This window comes from Siniperca chuatsi, linkage group LG23 (assembly GCF_020085105.1).
Source record: "Siniperca chuatsi isolate FFG_IHB_CAS linkage group LG23, ASM2008510v1, whole genome shotgun sequence".
NCBI lineage: Eukaryota > Metazoa > Chordata > Actinopteri > Centrarchiformes > Sinipercidae > Siniperca > Siniperca chuatsi.
In genome coordinates, this window is record NC_058064.1 from 4,091,613 (window position 1) to 4,110,000 (window position 18,388).

Here is an 18,388-nt window from a genome sequence, read left to right on the forward strand (position 1 = left end):
TCAAAATTCCAGTTATGCAACATTACACATGTCACCTGTCACTGATACATTAGAACTGGTGAATTTTCTATTAACAAAAAGGATTTCAAAACCTTATCTGTCTGTAAAACACACACACACACACACACACATACATACATATGTTACATATCATTTGTCTAATTTAACAATCTGCTTTATAAAAAAATCTCCATCCTTGTTTAAATGTTGTCATGGACATTCCTTTATTGATCTTTTAACGATATAGACAAAATGGGAATGAAGGCAATAGTGAATGAATGAGTTTTGACACAGCATCAGTGTCCTCAAGATTAGATTGTGAATAGTTTTCCATAAGCCCCTCCCCCATGACAGGAATAATATTTAGTGGCAACAGTATCCACTTGTAATCTTTTTATTTATTTGGCATAAAAATGGCAAAATAAAGATACTGGCTGTGATTCCAGAGTGAATATTGGTGTTCAGCAGCTTCAATTTAAACTGAATGGAGCGTGCTACTTCAGTCACATGATAAACTCTACTGGCTGCAACATATCAAACGCACCCCCAGTGCACTAAGGGCTACTTAAACTGTGTTTGCCCTGCCCACTGTTTGCTCGCCCTGGCTGCCATCAAGCCAACCTGTCAATTAACCCAGCTAAGCTTAAGGCTAACTGTTTTTTTCAAGGGAAAAACTTCATACTAGAGATACTAATGTTCATGAGGCATTTAAGCTAGCTAGCTAGCTAGCCAGCCAGCCAGCCAGCCAGCCAGTGAGTGCCAGCCAGTCAGCCAGCCAGTCACCAACAGTCTCACATGTTGCCTCAGGACTTCTTTGAGGAGGAAGTTTGTGCTGGCTCTTCATCATATCAGAGTTTCCTTTCCTATTGTTGGCTGTTTGGATCCCAAAAAGCTCTGCAGAGATGCCAGAGATGAATGCTTCACTTCAGCTAGGTAGGAGCTGCTTTTGCTAGCATTTATGTTGGGAGTTCATGAGTTGCTGTTTGTGTGCTTGTCTTCTGATGCTGCTGTCTGTTTTGTCTCAGAGATGGTTGTTTATGTCTTGGTGTTTGCTGGCTGCTGCTTTCGTCTTGCTATGTGCAGTATTTGCATTACCATTTACTGTGGATTAATTTCTTGTACTGACTGAACTTATTTTTCTTTTGGTTGTTGTTTCTTGTGTGCATTATGAGGCCTTCAAGCCATTGAATTTACATGGTGGTGAAATATGAATCATCATCATGTTTGAGTATTACTAGTGTAATGAGCTGAAGTGATTGTGCAGCAGTTTGTTTGTTTTGTTGTGGGTTGTTGCATGCCGGCTGTAAGGATGCTTATGACTGTTTTCTTGCACAGTGCCCATCAATACAATTATTCTACTGCAATATGCACTTCATAGGAAACTCAACATGGCTTTTGTCACACAACATAGGTTGTCGCATTCACATTTTTTCTACACACTTCATATTAAGCAAAGCATTAGAGCTCCTACTCTATGGTTTACACTACTGCAACACTCAGTTGCACTCATTGCCAACCATAAGCTCATATCCATGTGCTAATGGTGATCTGACATGTTGGCCTCAAATGCTCACTTCAAACTTGAGGCCCATGTGTGGCTGAGATGCCAGGGGATCACTGCTTCACTTCAGTAAGGTAAGTGCTGATTTCTAATATGTGTTGCTGCCTTGGTCCTGCTCAGTCGCTGTTTGTGTGCTTGGCAAAAGCTATGAAGATTCTGACGCTGCTGTTTTTATTTTTGGGATCTGCTAGCTGCTCATTTCTGCTTGTATACGGTTGTTGTTAATTGTGATGAGAATAATAATGTATGGCACTTGAGACTGTTTTTCTTTTGGTTGTTGTTTCTTGTGTGCATTATGAGGCCTTCAAGCCATTGAATTTACATGGTGGTGAAATATGAATCATCATCATGTTTGAGTATTACTAGTGTAATGAGCTGAAGTGATTGTGCAGCAGTTTGTTTTGTTGTGGGTTGTTGCATGCCGGCTTTAAGGATGCTTATGACTGTTTTCTTGCACAGTGCCCATCAATACAATTATTCTACTGCAATATGCACTTCATAGGAAACTCAACATGGAGACTGTTTTTCTTTTGGTTGTTGTTTACGTACATTATGATACTTTCATATTTTTGGTTCACCTGGTGTTGATATCTGAATTATCATGTTTGAGTGGTACGGGCTGAATGGCTTTTGCAGCAGATTGATGCTGTTGTTTTGGGGGTTGCCTGTTAGCACTGCAAACTCAAACACTTGCGGCCACCACTGCTGCTGCTCATGCAGCTTTGCATGTTTCAGGACAGCTTTGTGTTAGAAAAATCAGGTTTTTGCCGTGTTCCCTGCTGCTTCTCTCGCAGCTTTATTAGTTGGCCCGACTGTTAGTCATTTTGGGTTTAAACTACCTCCTCAAATTGAAAGCGGGGTATACTGTATGTGGTGTTACAGTTAGGGCTGAACAATTACCTCTAGCTGGTGAGTCTTCTGATTGGTTAAACAGACTAACTGATGAAATGATTTTCAGATGTGGAATTATCAGCTAGCTAGGTGGATGTCCAGAGTCAATGACTTTACAAACAGTAAAGATTTAAGCATACCATGTCATCATTTTATGCTTGACAACTATGTAACTGTTATCAGTTAATAAAACACATTTTGAATGCCATTATGATTCCTTCTGAGAAGTATTTTGTAAAAACAAGTATAACTTTAATGTAAACTCTTACTAAATGTGAGCTAAATCTGCATATTTTTCAATAGATAAACTAAGTTTAGTTTGAAGCTGACTTTTCTTTGGCTGAGTGATTTGATAAAGAAAGCCCTGGGAGGACTGGTGTCGTCCTCACCAGGCAAAGAGCAACAGCAATATCATTTATCCTTTTTATATTGTTATTCTAGGTAAATGTCTGATGGCCTTCTATGTACAACACTTACTGTATACAGACCTGGAGTGTAATTTAAGGGAAATTTATATAATTTAGGTTGTAATTGTAAATGGTTAAAAATAATCACAATTAGATGTTTTTTCCAGTTGTTTAGCTCGGCTTGACACCACTCTCTTCCTTGTTGCTTTTATTAAGGACTTTTATGCATATTGTTACTTTTTTGGTCTGTTCAGTCTTTGTGTGATTAATAATCTTAGCATGCTATGATGCTGCAGAGGCTTCTGGCAGAGAGGCTTCTGGCAGTTTTATTGCTGATTATTCCTGCCGTTGTGCTGCTGCCACCTACTTATAGGCATTTTTATACATTGTTATTACTTTACTTCCTTGTGGTGGCTGTGCTCATTTTTGTTTGGGTTGTTGCAAGTGCAATATGATGCTTTTTTTGATACTGATTTACATAGTGGTCAGAGTGGTATAAATACTTATGTTTGAGTGTTACAAATGGTATTGGCTGACTTGTTTTGCTGCAGGTTGTTGTTGTTGTTTGCAAACTCTTGTTGCAATCACTTACTGCTGCTGCTGTTCATATTGCATTTCATAAGCTACACCCCCACCCCAACATCCACCTGTAGGCTCTGAATCTGAGTTATTTTGCGGTAGTAGTAGTAGTAGTAGTAGTAGTAGTAGTATAAGTATATAATCATCATTCTGCTGTGCAGAGCTTGGTGCATCCTTCTGTAGTAGTAGCCAAATATCCCCTCTGTTCATCTGTTCAAATAACAAATCTGTTCCACATGCGTTCACTAAATTGATATCAATAGGCATTAGGAAGCCAAATCATTTTTTTCCCAACTTTAGCACTCCATAAATTGAGGGCATCGATATATGTAGATGGTTATGGTTATGATTGTCACTGTAGAGGTTTAGACCTGCCAATCCTAACGATGGAAGGGAGAGTTGTATTCAACGTGTTGCTTTAGTTATGGCAAAAAACACTCTATATATCTTTGGCTTTGACAGTAAAAGACCAAGTCTGTGTAGCACCAGCGCCAATCATCAGCAACTACTCTGCAGCATGTGCATATCCACATTTCTCTGGGCCTTTCAAACTAATGATATAGTATTCAATCTCAGCTATCTTCAACTATTTATCAGGTAATTGCACTGATGTCTGTGCTGATTGTATTGCGCTTCAGGCTTGATTAGGACTATATCTACATTTCTAAAAGCATTCTAGATTAAAAGGTGTGATCTGTTTTGGTTTTTTTGTTTTTTTCAAAATATTTTTTTTCTGTGTCCAGAAACTCTCTTCTGAGTAACAGCAACCTCCTCACCAACCCTGAACAAGTGGAACAAATATATTTTATTACATAGCCTCGCCATGTACCACGGGCCTGTCCAGATTCTGTTATCGATTTGTAAACAGACTTCTGGTTTGTAGAAGCATAGATCACTCAAACTGCAATATCTGCATTACTGTTGGCCTTCAAAAAGCTCATGGTGGTCAGACCCTTGAATCTTGAATTAAGTTAAATCTAATGCACAAACATGTGACGAAAGGAGGGATAAAAGTATGTTTGAGACTCTCATCTATTATTGAAGAGGCCACTAGATCAAGATCACATCAGGCCGGGGACAGTAGATAGTGTTTCATGGTGGCTTTGTCTTTAAATATTCTCCTAGATTGAAAGCTTCAAAGTAAACTTCAATTACTGCAGTGATTAGATCTGGCCTGCTCCATTAGAGGACATTCTAGCTTGGGGGGGACAGACAGAGAGAGCAGGGCGAGGACTCTCAGACCCCCAGCCAAGGAATTACTAACTATTGATCTTGCTGCCACAAGCCATCTGACAATGACATTATAGTTGTGTAGCTTCAGAAGGAGCAGTACAGTTCAGCACAGTGGCTGACGTAGTCCCTGCAAAGCACTTAGACATGGGGATGAAATCCTGTTTCATTTGGGATGGGATAGAGAGCAAAGGATTTCTGCTGGCTGTGGGTTAAAGTTCCACTTTGATTCAGTTTTTATCATTTTGTTTTGAAATACACTGTGGCTCAGTGTAAGAATAATAGTTTTCAATGTTTTTTTTTTTTTACTTCCATATCAGTCGCTGAAGAAACATTGTGTTCATGTGTGTGTTTGTTTTGCTGGACAAGTCATAAACAGATGCTTTGCAGCTTAACAAGCTAATAATGTAACACATTCAACTGACATGTTCTTATGGTTAGAGCTAAGCACATTTTGACTTCTTCATCAAGTGTTGTTCATGTGAAACTGTGCTCTTTTCATATATTCTATCTAGACCATACAAACTCCTCAAGTTCACATTATCTGAGAGTTTATCAGGCTTGTGTTAAATGCTGCAGAAAGGCCTGATGGGACGACTATGACATGTTTGTTGGGTGAATGAGTGACTCTAAATTGCCTATAGGTGTGAATGTTTGTTCCTGTGTGTTGGTCTACTGGATACATTGGTGACCAGTGTGGGGTGTAACCCACTTCCCACCCATTGCATGCTGGGATAGGCTCCAGATGCCTGCGACCCTGAACGGGATAACAGGTTTAGAAATTGGATGGAAGGATGAAAAGGATAGACATTAGAAGGTCATGAGTGCAAGTTGATCTAGGTGTGACTACAGTAACTCCAGTGATGTGTTGACTGTAGTTTATTTAAAATGGCTTGAACCTGTCAAATGAATAAATAAATGAAAAATGAAATCAAATTGGCTTTCTCCCAAAACACCACACATCTGACCATGTATATACCCTTCACATTTTAATCAACAAACATGTACACCAAACAAAAAATGGTTAAGATATTCACTTGTTTTATTGACTTCAAGAAAGCCCTAGACTCTAAGGGCTCTCTTACAAACTTAAACATACATATTACAAACTTATACTGAACCTCACCTGGTTCAGAGATAGGCTGGAGTTTTGGGCTCTGTAGACCTTGAAAACAGTAGATTGAGTAGAAATGAAAATGTATGACCTTGATAATGATGATAATGATCCTGATGGTTTTCTTCATCACAATGCCAATACTGTTAATAATGACAGTGATGATGATGGATATGATGATGATGATAATGATGGTGCTCCCACTGATGGTGCTGGCGTTGATGCTGCTGATGATTGTGGAAATGAGCATGTTGATAAGGCAGAAACATTTTCTTTGAGCATGCATGGCTCCTGATAACAGTACAGTAAGTCTACACTGATTAGTCCCACTGACCATCTTATCTACTACATCTCACTGTCAGACATCCACTTCCCTTTCCTCTTTGTTTGCAGGCTCCCGAAAACCATTATAACAACCTGATCAACGCTGTGCGCACATCCATAATCATGAAACAAACATAAGAGGCTAAATTACAGAAACACAATGAACAGAGGAGGGTGCATTTGATTTCAAATAAAAAGAGGGGTGCATGATAGAGTGAGAGAAAAAAGGGGAAAGTGAAGAAGAATATGGTTACTCAAGTAGGAGAGGGGAAGATGGAGACAGAGAGGGGAAAGAAAGAGAGAGCGAAAAGGCAGGGGGAAGATAGATCATGGTCCTGAGCGATTGTGACAAGCATAGACCCTATCAGCCGCTGTTTGTTTGCACACTCCCCTCTCTGCATTAAAGGAGCCGTCCAGGCCGCCGGCAGGCCGCGAGCGCTCCATCTCATCACTTGACACGCCAACAGATGTTATGGGCTGATAAGAGCCCCGCGGCCCCCTTCCCTTTGCATCTACGATTACCTCCACACAAAGGAGAAGGGGCGGTGGAGGGGGGGATGAGGAAGGAGGTGGAATGGAGAGAGGGAACGAGGCAGAGGAGGGAGGAGAGGAAATCAAATACTTCATGATGACCTGGTGTGTGTGTGTGTGGAAAAAAAATAAAAATAAATAAATAAAAAGAAGAAATGAAATAGATGGAAGTGGAGTGTGTGTGTGTGGAGGGGATGGGAGATTGAAAAAGGGAATGAGAGAAGGAAAGATGGTAGGGACACACTCATTTGTCCTGTATGAAGTGTTAAATGGCCTCGCCGTGCTTCCTGGCCCCATGCTGTTTGTCTCTGTCCTAATCGGCTTATTCCATAAGCACTGCTGCACCATCGTCATTAGGCAATGATAATGATATTATTTAACAGGGGATGAGAGAATTAAGGAGGCGCACTATCTGATGGCTAGTTTTGTTCACTGCCTCATTTCCTCATCCTCGTAAAATGTAGCATTTCCCTGTTGATAAGAATTGTTTTGCAATTGTAAAGATGCTTTAATAACAGCCACATCCATTGGCTTTATTGCCTAAAAACATCATTACTCTAACTTTTATAGTGTATTACATGGCTGGTTTGTTCTCCAAATAACACTAACTAAATTGGGATGTCAAAAAAAAACGCTATGTGGAACATTGGTCTTGTTATGGCAAATGTAACCCAATCACTGCAGTAAATACATACATATCTCCAACTCCCTCCCTCTTTCACTTCCTCCTGATCACTAATTTATGATATAATTTAACAACGTTTCTATATTTGTTCCGCTAAACACTTTGCGTGGCATCAAATTACAGCTCACAAAAGATCATAGAAACCCAATATCATGCATCCTATTCTCAGCCAATCTGAGTGGAGAGATTGTGTTTCTTTTCTTTTCCACTGCTTGGCTCCAAGTCCAGAGGGGGATAGATGACATTACTAAACACAAATCAGCCAATAGAATAAACAAACTCGGGGGATAAACAACAATGCAATCTCCATCTACGCATAAACAATATGGAGTGTGCATGTGTGTGGCTTCTCTTGATGAGATTGAATATGTGTAGATGATAAGCCAACCAAGGTAATCAATGCAGTAATGATGAGGGGGATGGAGGGTGAAATGGGGGCACCAGGTCCTATCACAGGCAGTCATCAATGGAATTTCTAAAGCGCCTTGCCTGCCCTGTGTGTGTGTGTGTGTGTGTGTGTGTGCGTGTGTATGTGTGTGTGTTTGTGCGTGGAGCAAAAGCGTGACAAACGCGTCATTTCGTGTGCGAGAGAGATAAGCTCTAAATAATTGCAGTCTGACAGGCCTGAATAATGGCCAAATTAGACAGAAGGTGCACATTATTACGAGTGGCAAACATTCAAGGCTGGTTTGAGATGTAACTGGGCTTGATTAAGGATCCGATGATGGTGTTGTTAGGCCCCCCCACACCCCACCCTAATCCTATTTCCTCTCTTCTACTTTTTCCTCTTTCTTCTTCTTTCTGTGCATTAGCATTGCGGGCTGCTCCACTGAGTTACCTGTGGACGACCTCCTGTTGAGCAGCAGCCCACACACTGAGAGCGAAAGAGGGATGAGCAAAGAGAAAGATGATGAGGGGGTTAAAACAACCACGGCCGTTGATAATCAGTGGATAAAAAGAGCGATACAAGGTCAGGGAAAGGACGAGGAAACTGTTGGGTGAAGCTGGGGTTGTGGGGAAGGGGTGTGAAAGGAGCGATGGCAGAGAACAGAGAAGATGGAGGAGTGGCGGCTTTGATGTTGATCAGCTTTGGATTTGGTGTTTTGTCTGTGCTGCGGTCATGCCACGCTCGGGTAGAAAGATGAGAAAGGCCTTTTGGAAGCCTTTGCTTGGTTAGTGCTTACCTGAGGCCCAACCAAAACAAGGAGCCTGTATCCACTGTACGGATCAGAGCTGTGGTACAGCATGACCTAAAGGCAGAAAGACAGGCTGAAAAATGACAGAATCAAGCATGCATGGAGTAAAAACAGATTTAAAATCAATTTCTCCACCTGACATAAACCTTTATGGCATAAACCATAGCATATACCAAACAAAATGACATCAAACTGATGTAATTTTGCACTGACCTTTTTAAAAGGAAAAACCACAATTCATGCTTTTTCCAAAGAACATGGTTTTTTTGTTCAATTTGGTGGTTAAACATCATTCTTATACTATATTTCACTGTCCTTTTTAATTTACTGCTATTAATATTCAAATAGACAGCAGTCTCCTTTTACATAAATAATCAATGACAACAAATGTAAAGTAGAGGATATAGGATATACAGAAACACACGAGCATGTAATGGGGCAGCATGTAGGCTCAGTGGTTAGTCCTCCCAGCAAGAAGTTTCCAGGTTTCCTTGTACAGTTCAAAACACATGGAGTTGGTGAACTGGAAAACTCTAACATTCATCTCATTCTTCATGAATGTGTTTGTGTGTCTGTATGTCTAAAGGCTCAAACTTGTAATGTGACTAGTCTGATGTAGGTTATCAGGGAATACTGAGCACAGTGCGGTGTGTAGTCTGGTGGTGCAGTAATGTACAAAACAAGGTCATGGAACATGCGAATGACTCTTCTACAAATACAACTCAAGACGCATTAAGACAGAAATATTTCTATTGGCTGACACAGCTTAAAAGATCAATAATGGTGAACCTTGACCAGCGAATGTGCTTGAAATTTTCAGTCACATGGCCTTCAGTAGAATTGAATGAGAGGCAGAGCAAATATTCTGAGAGACTGGTGCAAGTGTGACTGTGCCTTTTAACCATGTGATAAACAGACTTTTCTAGGGTTTACCCTACCTTACCCTACCTTACTTACTTTGTGAGGCAGCTGGATTTGCAAGATCACACGAGATCATGCGAGAATCCATCTTGCCAGGCTTCAAGTTATGCGCTTGTGGTCGGACCACAGTGGTTCGGACCAATCGGTGTAGTGTGAAGAACTACTGGCAGCTATGGGCGTGGTTTAGGTGTGACGACAGCGAGAAGCGAAGCGACTGTTCATTCGAAAACAACAATGGTGGCTCCTAAAGAAGTTAGCATAGATGCTGCTATAAAGTCAGTTATATCAGAACTGTAGAGTATTTCTTCATTGAAAGAAGAGCAAAAGATGTTTTCTCTCTTCTTTCTCTCTTCTTTTCGCCTCTCCTCCTATGTCATATGGTTTGCTGATCTGTTTGGTTGATGTTAGCCTGTGATAGACTTCTCAGATGGTTCTGTGTAACAAACCATCTGGCGGGTGGTCATCACTTGCTGCAGGTTGAGTTTCCACACAGCAGCATAAGCTTTATTGGAGGCATCTTAGTTTGGATGGGACAGTATAGCTGACTTTTTTCTCAGTGAGATGATTTTTAAGTTTTTTCACAAGCTGGATAATTTCAGTTTTGGAGCAGAACTCCCCAAATCTATTTCAAACACCCATCTGATATCACTAGGAGTGATCAGATCCAGATCACATCCATAATCTTCACGCTGATCACTGCCCAAGCAGACTGTTATCTGGGAGCGTTCGTGATTGGGAGATTAGTGTTTTTAAATGCTTATCCGTGTAGACCTCCCTGAGGTAGTCTCTCTCCAGAGCATCCGTTGAATCACAGCATCAAATCAGAGACTCAGACACACAGATCTGACATGTTGGCTTTTGGGGGAGAAGGGAAATGATGGAGGGGGTGGCTGGAGTGGATCATGTACATAATCACTTGTTTATCACCAGAGCATCTTGCCAAATCACTAAAGCACTGCTCTAATCACAATAACCAGAGCAGATGCTGCTTTCCTTTTCTGTGTGCATCTTAAACCTACTGTATACGGGGTCAATTTTTGGTAACATAGATACAGGTTTTTGAGAGTTGATAACAATAGCTTATAGATATTTTTGGATAAAATATTTGGATAAAAATGTTGATATTAAATATCCTTGAATTTCACCATGTTTAAAAGAATACACTTACACATTTTTTCTACTGGGAGAAGATCAAAATAAAGTTAAGTTCAGTGTGATTGGAAGAGAGATTGGTCCGTGATGTATTTACCCTAGCTTAGCACAAAAACTACAAGCAGGGGGACACTGCTAGCTTAGTTCTGTTATAGGTGCTTTCCAACAACTCCAGATCTGTCTTATTTATACACTGTTTCTTGTCTAGGCTATAAATCAAAAAATTGTGGTATAACAAGCAGCTTAAGGATTAGAGTATTTTACTAACCAACTACAGCTGGTTTTCCTAAGTCTGAACAAAATTCAGGTGATTCTTGCATGTACTCGTTGCTGGCTTGCTAGCTAACAAGATACAGCTTTTAGACAAGACAATTTTGGAAGTTGGAAGATCTATTTTTGCTAGGCTAACCTTGTCTTGGATTAATCTCTTTACTGAACACACAGAGATGAAATTGATATTGATCACTCCTAGAAAAACTTTGACCAAAATGTCAGAATAATTCTAAACATAAAATGTTCACAAAATCATAAGTATTAAATGTCTTAAGCACAATTCTATTTTTGGCGAGGTCAAAGGAAAAATGTACAAATTAACATTTGCTGGGTGCTGCCTGAAAGCTGTGAAGAACTGCATGCTAAGGTGTTGATTCTCAGTGGTATTGTCATACTAGCAACTTTTTCACATCAAGTATTGTTATGTATAATTTGATTAATTTTAAATGTAAAATATGGTGCTTAATGCTAACTAGGAAATGTCCAGAAAATTGCAGGTATTCAGTATCTTTCCTTATGTTTGCTTCTTGTAAGAATGAAAAAAGTATCTAAAACAGTATTTACTCCATTATAGAACAGCTGCTGCCAATCTGACTAATACTAACATGCATGCATCTTTTCGTGAAATTTGATCAAAAATGTCACAAAAATCAATTCAGGCTATGATCTTCCCAAAGACAACCACTGTCACATCGACCAGTTCTGTAATAAATATGCAGTCAAACTACTCCAACACTTCACCTTGCCTACCCTGTGGGCCAAAAGTAGTGTATGTCTGATCCAAGTGTATGTGGCTCTGAGTAAGAGTGTGTGTTTCTGTGTTTGGGATCAGGATGAGATCAAATCCTCAATACACAAAAAGCTTCCTGCTATGTATCTACTGTCCTCATCTACCTTGGCCTGGTAGGAGATGTTCTAGTGCCAGTAGGATGGAGGGGAAACTTCAAACACTAAATAATCCTTATCTGCTCCCAGTGCTCGGCTGAGATTAGGAGAGGAGTAAAGGAAGCCAGCAGAAAGGAAAAGAAAGGAAAGGCCAATAGAAAGGAGAGGAAAAGGAAGCAGTTAGGAAAAGGAAAAAAGCCAGTGGAAAGGACAGGAAGCAGTTAGGAAAAGAAAGGAAGCTAAAGAGAAAGAGTTTGGCGGAAAGGATGTGAATTCAGTGAGAAGGAGAGGAAAAGAAAGGGAAGCAAAGGAAAAGAAGCCAAGTGGAAAGGAAAGGCCAGCAGTAAGGAAAGGGTAGGAACTCAGTGAAAAGGAAAGAAAGTTATAGGAAAGAGAGGAAAAGAAGCTCATGGATAGAAACAGGAAAGTAGCCAGTGGATAAAAAATGACTGGAACTCAGTGGAAAGGAAAGCAAGCCAATTGAAAGGGAAGGACAGGAAAAGGCAGTGGATAAAAAAGGAAAATAAGCCAGTGGATAGAGAAGGAAAGGAAGCCAGTGGGAAGAGGAGCAAGGGAGAGGAGGCCAGTGGGAAGAGAAGGAAAGGAGAAGACGTCAGTGGACGGGAAAGGAAAGGAAAAGAAGCCAATGAAATGGAGATTAGAAAAGAAGGGATAAGAAGGGAAGACATTTGACAGGAGGTAAAATGAAAGGTGAGAATACAAGGGGAGACGTAAGGAGACCAGATGTGAGTGTTAGATGATGGGTGTACTGGCTTTTTCAACCAATTCTAAACTTCCTTTATAACTCCCCACTAAAGAGCCACAGAGTCAACCCAGCCTCCTCTGGGAAATGAGTATCTATCTTGGTGGGAAGCACTTGTTTTTGATTCCATTACCCGGGCGAGGTGTGAGGGTGGCAAATGGGGGAATTTGGGAGTGCTTGGCAAGCGGGCGCATGGGGAGAAAAGCCAGTTTGGGAAGCAGCGGTGGAACCACAATCTCTGGAGTCCATTCTGTCCCTGCCGCCCTGTGATCCCCACAGCAATTAAAGGCAAGGAGAGAGAGGCCACAGGGAAGTCCAACAAATCACGCCCACGTGTAGATGCACTCGGGCTTACTAACAAATGTATTACATTCTATACATATAGAAAGGTACAGAGAAAAAGACAGTGAGGGTGTATAAACTGAGATTGATTTACAGAATCCCTGTAACAGTGGATCAGAAGGGATTCAAAGAGTTCTCAATAAAATGTAATTAAATTAAAATTTCACTTTTATTTCTTAAGAAATGTTTTATTCTGAGTTATCGCTTTCCCTCTTCTCACTGGTTTCCTTTAAGTATAAACTGTTAGCATGGTACGTGGAACAAGAAATTGGATTTCCTTCGACTCAATTTCTAAGTATTATAAATGCAACTTAGAAATTTAAAGTGGGATGCTTTTTACCCTGGAACATGTTAGGACCTTTTTAACATAAAAGAAAATAAGATACATGGAATATCAAATATCATCAAGTTGTGACATCATCATATTATAATTTAAAATTAGAAAAAGCTTGTTGCTGAATGCTTAAAGGGATTTAAGATTTTACTCGTTAAGGTCAATTTATGAGGACTACTACTGCTGTGAAAACAGTTGTATAATGTCTTCTGGCTGTAGGTCTCCAATGTCAGAGAACATAACACTGTTGAACTTAAAAGGGTAGTGAGGATCAACAAAAAAAAAGAAGCTATTGGTTGCATTACAGGAAGTTCAGGACCCAATGTTTTTGAAAATTGACCCATAGAAGGACTGGAAATTGGGATATCTCTGCCTCTTCTGCCTCAATTGTGATAATTCTTCTTTTAACCTTCTTCTAATCTTGAGACCCCAAACTTTATATGGGGAGAGTAATACTAAATTGCTGGAGTACCTATTTAATGCTGCAAGGTAGGATAGGATAAAACAGTTGACGATTTTTTTGCACTTAGAGTAGATTGTGAAAGAAATGACCACTGTCATTATGGTTCACTATGTGTAGATTGATGTAATGGAAAAAATATAAAAATTCACGGGGTACCACTTCTGAACTCTAAGTTAAAAATTGACATGTGTGTGATAAAAGGGTCTTCTGAAGTTATATTTATTTTGTTTTTATGTTTATATGCAAATAACTGCTCCGGTTGAGTTCTTTGAGACCAGTTTCTATAAGGTATTGAAGGTTTGATACTTTTCATTACTTACTTTTCATTTGGGGTTATTTGATCTGAAAACCCTTTTTTTTTGTCACAGAACCTATGAGGAAAAAAATCCCTCATTTGGCTTTCTCACGCTGTACACCAGTGTCTACAGTGGTGTACTTGGGTATAAATCTTTCAATCTGGTTCTGCTTTTTCATCTCATGAAAAAGTTCACATTCATACCTCATGAGAAGACATCTGAAGCAAAACAAATACACAGAAGTCAAAACTTTTCCAATTTTTAAACTCCCCCAAAAGATCATAGGAGAGTAAATCAGTATTTCACAAAGAAATGCACCCACTGAATTCTCACTTTGTCACAGACCAGCTAACACAATTACATCATTACCATAATAAGTTTGAATCTTTTGTCATTTTCCCCTGTTGGATGTAACTCATAGAAGTTGTGATATTTTGATCCGTGCTGTGTTTTCTTACTCCTACACTGTTCAAAAAGAAAAAGGAAAAAATAACACCCTCATCTGACCAATCGCAGAGAACGATAGTGAGATTGTCTCCATCCTTCATCGTAGGATGATCCTAAATCCACATCACATCTCTTCTCACACCCCCAGTTTTCACTTTAAGTTGAATATCACCACTCACTCTTTGCCGGAGCTTTAAACCAGTGCCAGTGGCCACCCACTCCAGCTCTTATCCCCTCTTCTTCCCCTCTCCTCCAATGTCCATCAGTCATTGTTCCCTTCCCATCCTCCTCTGCTCCTCTCCTCACCCCCACCCTCCACCTCCCCCAACCCTTCGGCTTTGATCTTGATTTCTTACCAGGAAATATCTACCAAGGGGCCGTCCAGCTACAATAACATTCAATAAAAGAACACAAGGGTGGCTGAGACCAGACCACTGATAGTGCCACGATTTATGGGCCCTGCTCGCTTGTTTGCTACATAACCTGGGCACTCACACACAACAACACACACACACACACGTAGGGTTATACATCACCAAGCACACTGCCTTGTATTCAAGCATGCTATGTATTTGTGTTTATGAGTATCTTGTATTGTCGCTCTCTTGATTTTTATTTTTTATTTATTTATTTTTTTTGGTAATCAGCACAGTACTTGACCTCTACTTGATATGCTTCTCGTCTTGTCAGTTTACCATTTTAGATCTGTAAGCTCTTTCCTGGAGAAAGTTTATGTGTTTTGGTTTTGATTCTTTTAAACTAAGAATTAGTGCATGCAATGTAACTTTTTTTTTATAGCATTCCACCAATAACACCAGCCATTAAAAAGATCATCAAGTCTTCTTTTTTCTCTTTTCTTTTTCCTTTTTTTGCAGTTAAACATCTCAGATGTTTGTTTGCCTTTTTTTGTTCCTCAACGCGGAACATAAAAGTACCTCCTAGTATGAAGCCTTGCCTTTCATAGCACTTAATAGACCTTACAAGAGTCTTGATTTGGTCATAACTTTGTCAAATTGTGTTTATGTGCTTCCAAATGTTCTGTCTTTGCAGGCAAATTTCACATCTGGTCTGTTCTTCCTTGACAAAACTATACAGTGGTAGAGGGAAATTTGTTATTTTATATTTGGGGGATGAAACTGGTCAGATTTTAAAGATGTTGATACCTGGCACAGATTTTCTGCCATCATCAACTTCAGTCGAAAGTGCCTCGGTGGTTTTCAAGGTTCTTGTTTCAGCAGAGAAACTTTACATCTGACATCTTGGTTGGGCTTTGTTCCTTGATGCTGTAAGAATAAAAGCACTTGTTTTGGCCTGAAGCAAACCACATCAAATCAAACACAGGCTGGGCTGTAGTTGTTGTTGTTGTTGACACTTGTCTCAATCCCCTTTGTTCCAATGTCCATATCACCAGCCCACCGCACACTGACGCCTGTCCAAACACGACTACAAATGGCTGCTGTCCCGCACTCTTTAACATGGTGTGGGACCGTGGACGGCTCCTCAGCCTGCTCTGGAAATCCACTGTGACCAACGCCGTTCAACCGGACAAGAAAACACAGTGTCCCCTTATTCCTCGACCCCTGAGGGCTGGAACCGAGTGTGACGCCGCTACCCACAAAGCAGTGGGGTATCAGCCCCACTGCGCCCACATTCCCTCGGCCGGAGCGGAGCGTCGCTGTTACGGGACACACCTCTGGGATTCGTTCCCCGTCCTGCTTGCGGTCCCACCGCGGTTATCTGCTCAGGGCCAGGGAGCAGGGACAAGCGTGGGACGGAGGGGTTGGACTGGGGTGGGGGTGGGGGTAGGGGCTGCAACGATTCATTTTAGGACGGTGAGGGATCATCATTGTCTCCCGTCTCACCCTGTCACTACTATTAACAAACCACTGGCTGACATCCTGTGTATTTCTATGTGTGTGATTCCATAAAAACTACTGGATGTGTGGTCTTGGCACCAAACTTGTACACGTGCACTTTACAAGCAGAGTACACAGTCTCTCTTTCTCACAAACACACACTCTCCATACACAGACACACTGTCATCTCTACAGGCGCTTCTCAGCAAACCTACACATTGGATTGTGAGTGGTACAGCTCTTCCTAGCAGACTGTGTGTGGGAGGGACAGAGCCACAGGCGCTAAGTGTCTCTATAGCCCATGTGAAATCACATGTAGGCTGCGATGAGCCTCCAACCATACCAGGCACAATCACATGGAGAAACAGAGGGAGAGGGAGCTTTAGAAGACCACCAAGGATAGCAGCATGGCACAGGATGCCTGGGCTGTCTTCATGTTAAGGCCTTTTTCTTCACTGTTCCAAAGTATTCACCACTTAAAACAGATTAAGAGCTTGGGGAATAAACAGGCCCGATGCTACGAAGTGGGGAAACACAGGAGGAGGGTTTCGGGAATTAGAGAGCAGGACGAAAGGGAACGAAGCCTTTCAGGAGATAACGCCTCGAGAAGCAATCAGGATTGTTCCAATATTAAGGCGCTTGTGATGAAACAGATGAATGGATGAACAAAAGGGGGTAGAATAGAGACATTTGGATTGCTTCATGGTAAAGGAGCTACTTTTTGTAATTTGAGATCTTCAAAAGCTCAGTTTTTGACTTAAATGAATTGATAAGATTGTTAGATGGTGTCTACTGTAGTTCTTGTTTTGTTTGTTGTACAAAAGCATCTCTTAACTGTGTATCTGAACTAAAGACCATAATCCAAAGTAAGCCCTCAGGCGACATGGTCACCGTGTTTCTGTTCGTTTTTGCTTGTTTTGGAGATGGAGGAAGTGTATGGTCTGAGTGTGATGAAGCTTTGCAGGCATGTCCCCATCCCCTTCCTCCACATTTTCCAATCCAGTGTTGTGTCTGTTGGGACAGAGTGCTAAGAGTGGGAGAAATGCATCAGATTAGACTCCTATGCATCTGATTAGTTCCTGTGGGATAGAGTGTTATAATGGTTTGCCATTTTTGGTCTGTTATTAGTCTGGATATAAGCCCGTCAGTGCTGTCCACTTCTGAGATCTTGATATAAGAAAATAGTGGAGCCAAAGGAAGGCCTGAGTGGAGTCCATTATTTTCTTCATCAGGACACCTCAGATCGCATTATTGTACTTATACTTATATCGTACTTGTACCATAGCCACTTACCACAGGCACTTACACAGCTGCTCACCTTTTGTATGATTCAACTGTGAGACTTGGACCTTGGAAGCTGTATTTGAATTTCAAATACAGCTAGTTTAGGGTGTCCAGACCAGTAAAGGTCCCATTTTATTTCCTGCATACACAATGTAAGATGACATTGTCAGGTGGAGCACTTCCAAGGTTTACATGGGCACGAAAGTCTCACAGTTGAATCATACAAAAGGTGAGCAACTGTGTTTAGAAGATATCTGGTTCTTTGACAAAAAGACCAAGTCACCATTTTGGTAAAAAACATCCAATCACCAAGCTTAAAATTCAGTTTTTCTCTCCTAAGGGTGAGCTGAAACTAAAGATTATGTTTTTTAGAAACCTGATAAAAATATTCAGCAGTTTAAATCACTTCATTGTCAGATTCTGGGTCAAGTTTGGATGAGTTCGGCAACTGTGGTTGTTGCTGAATTGTTTCCTACTGCAACAAGAAAGTGTTCTCCACGGCAATTGCGACTGAAGGCTTTGGGTATCTAGTAATTACAACCATCCAAACGGATGGAAAAAAAAAACGATTTCTCAAAAACAAAGTTGAAATAAGAAAAAATTGAAGACCATAACAGAATATATGTTATATTATTAAATTACCTAGGAGACTCCAGTGTTTTCACATTGCAGAACATCAAGGATATCATGAAAAGGAAACTTTCAATTTGGAATTTACAGTAGTAAAATAAACACTTGGCACCTCTGTAGGATTTTACTCACAACTTACCTGCCAATCAGAAGGAAGTATTTTCTGTGGCCATGGTTATTACTACTTTAGGTGTTAAATAAGAGTTCTGGGGTCTAAATTATAA

At 40.6% G+C, this 18,388-nt stretch overlaps 1 protein-coding gene across 2 annotated transcripts in view; it reads left to right on the forward strand.

Annotated features, from left to right (window-relative positions):
- Positions 1-570: 570 nt before the first annotated feature.
- LOC122871305 overlaps positions 571-18,388 on the forward strand; it is a 42,254-nt gene continuing 24,436 nt past the window's right edge. The window contains exons 1-2 of one of the 2 annotated variants that reach the window (XR_006376835.1): positions 571-933; positions 15,806-16,207. The gene's annotated coding sequence lies outside the window, so the exon portion shown is untranslated. Of the gene's footprint in view, positions 934-15,805; positions 16,208-18,388 lie in introns of those variants that run through there. The other variant, XM_044186263.1, reaches the window with a different exon arrangement.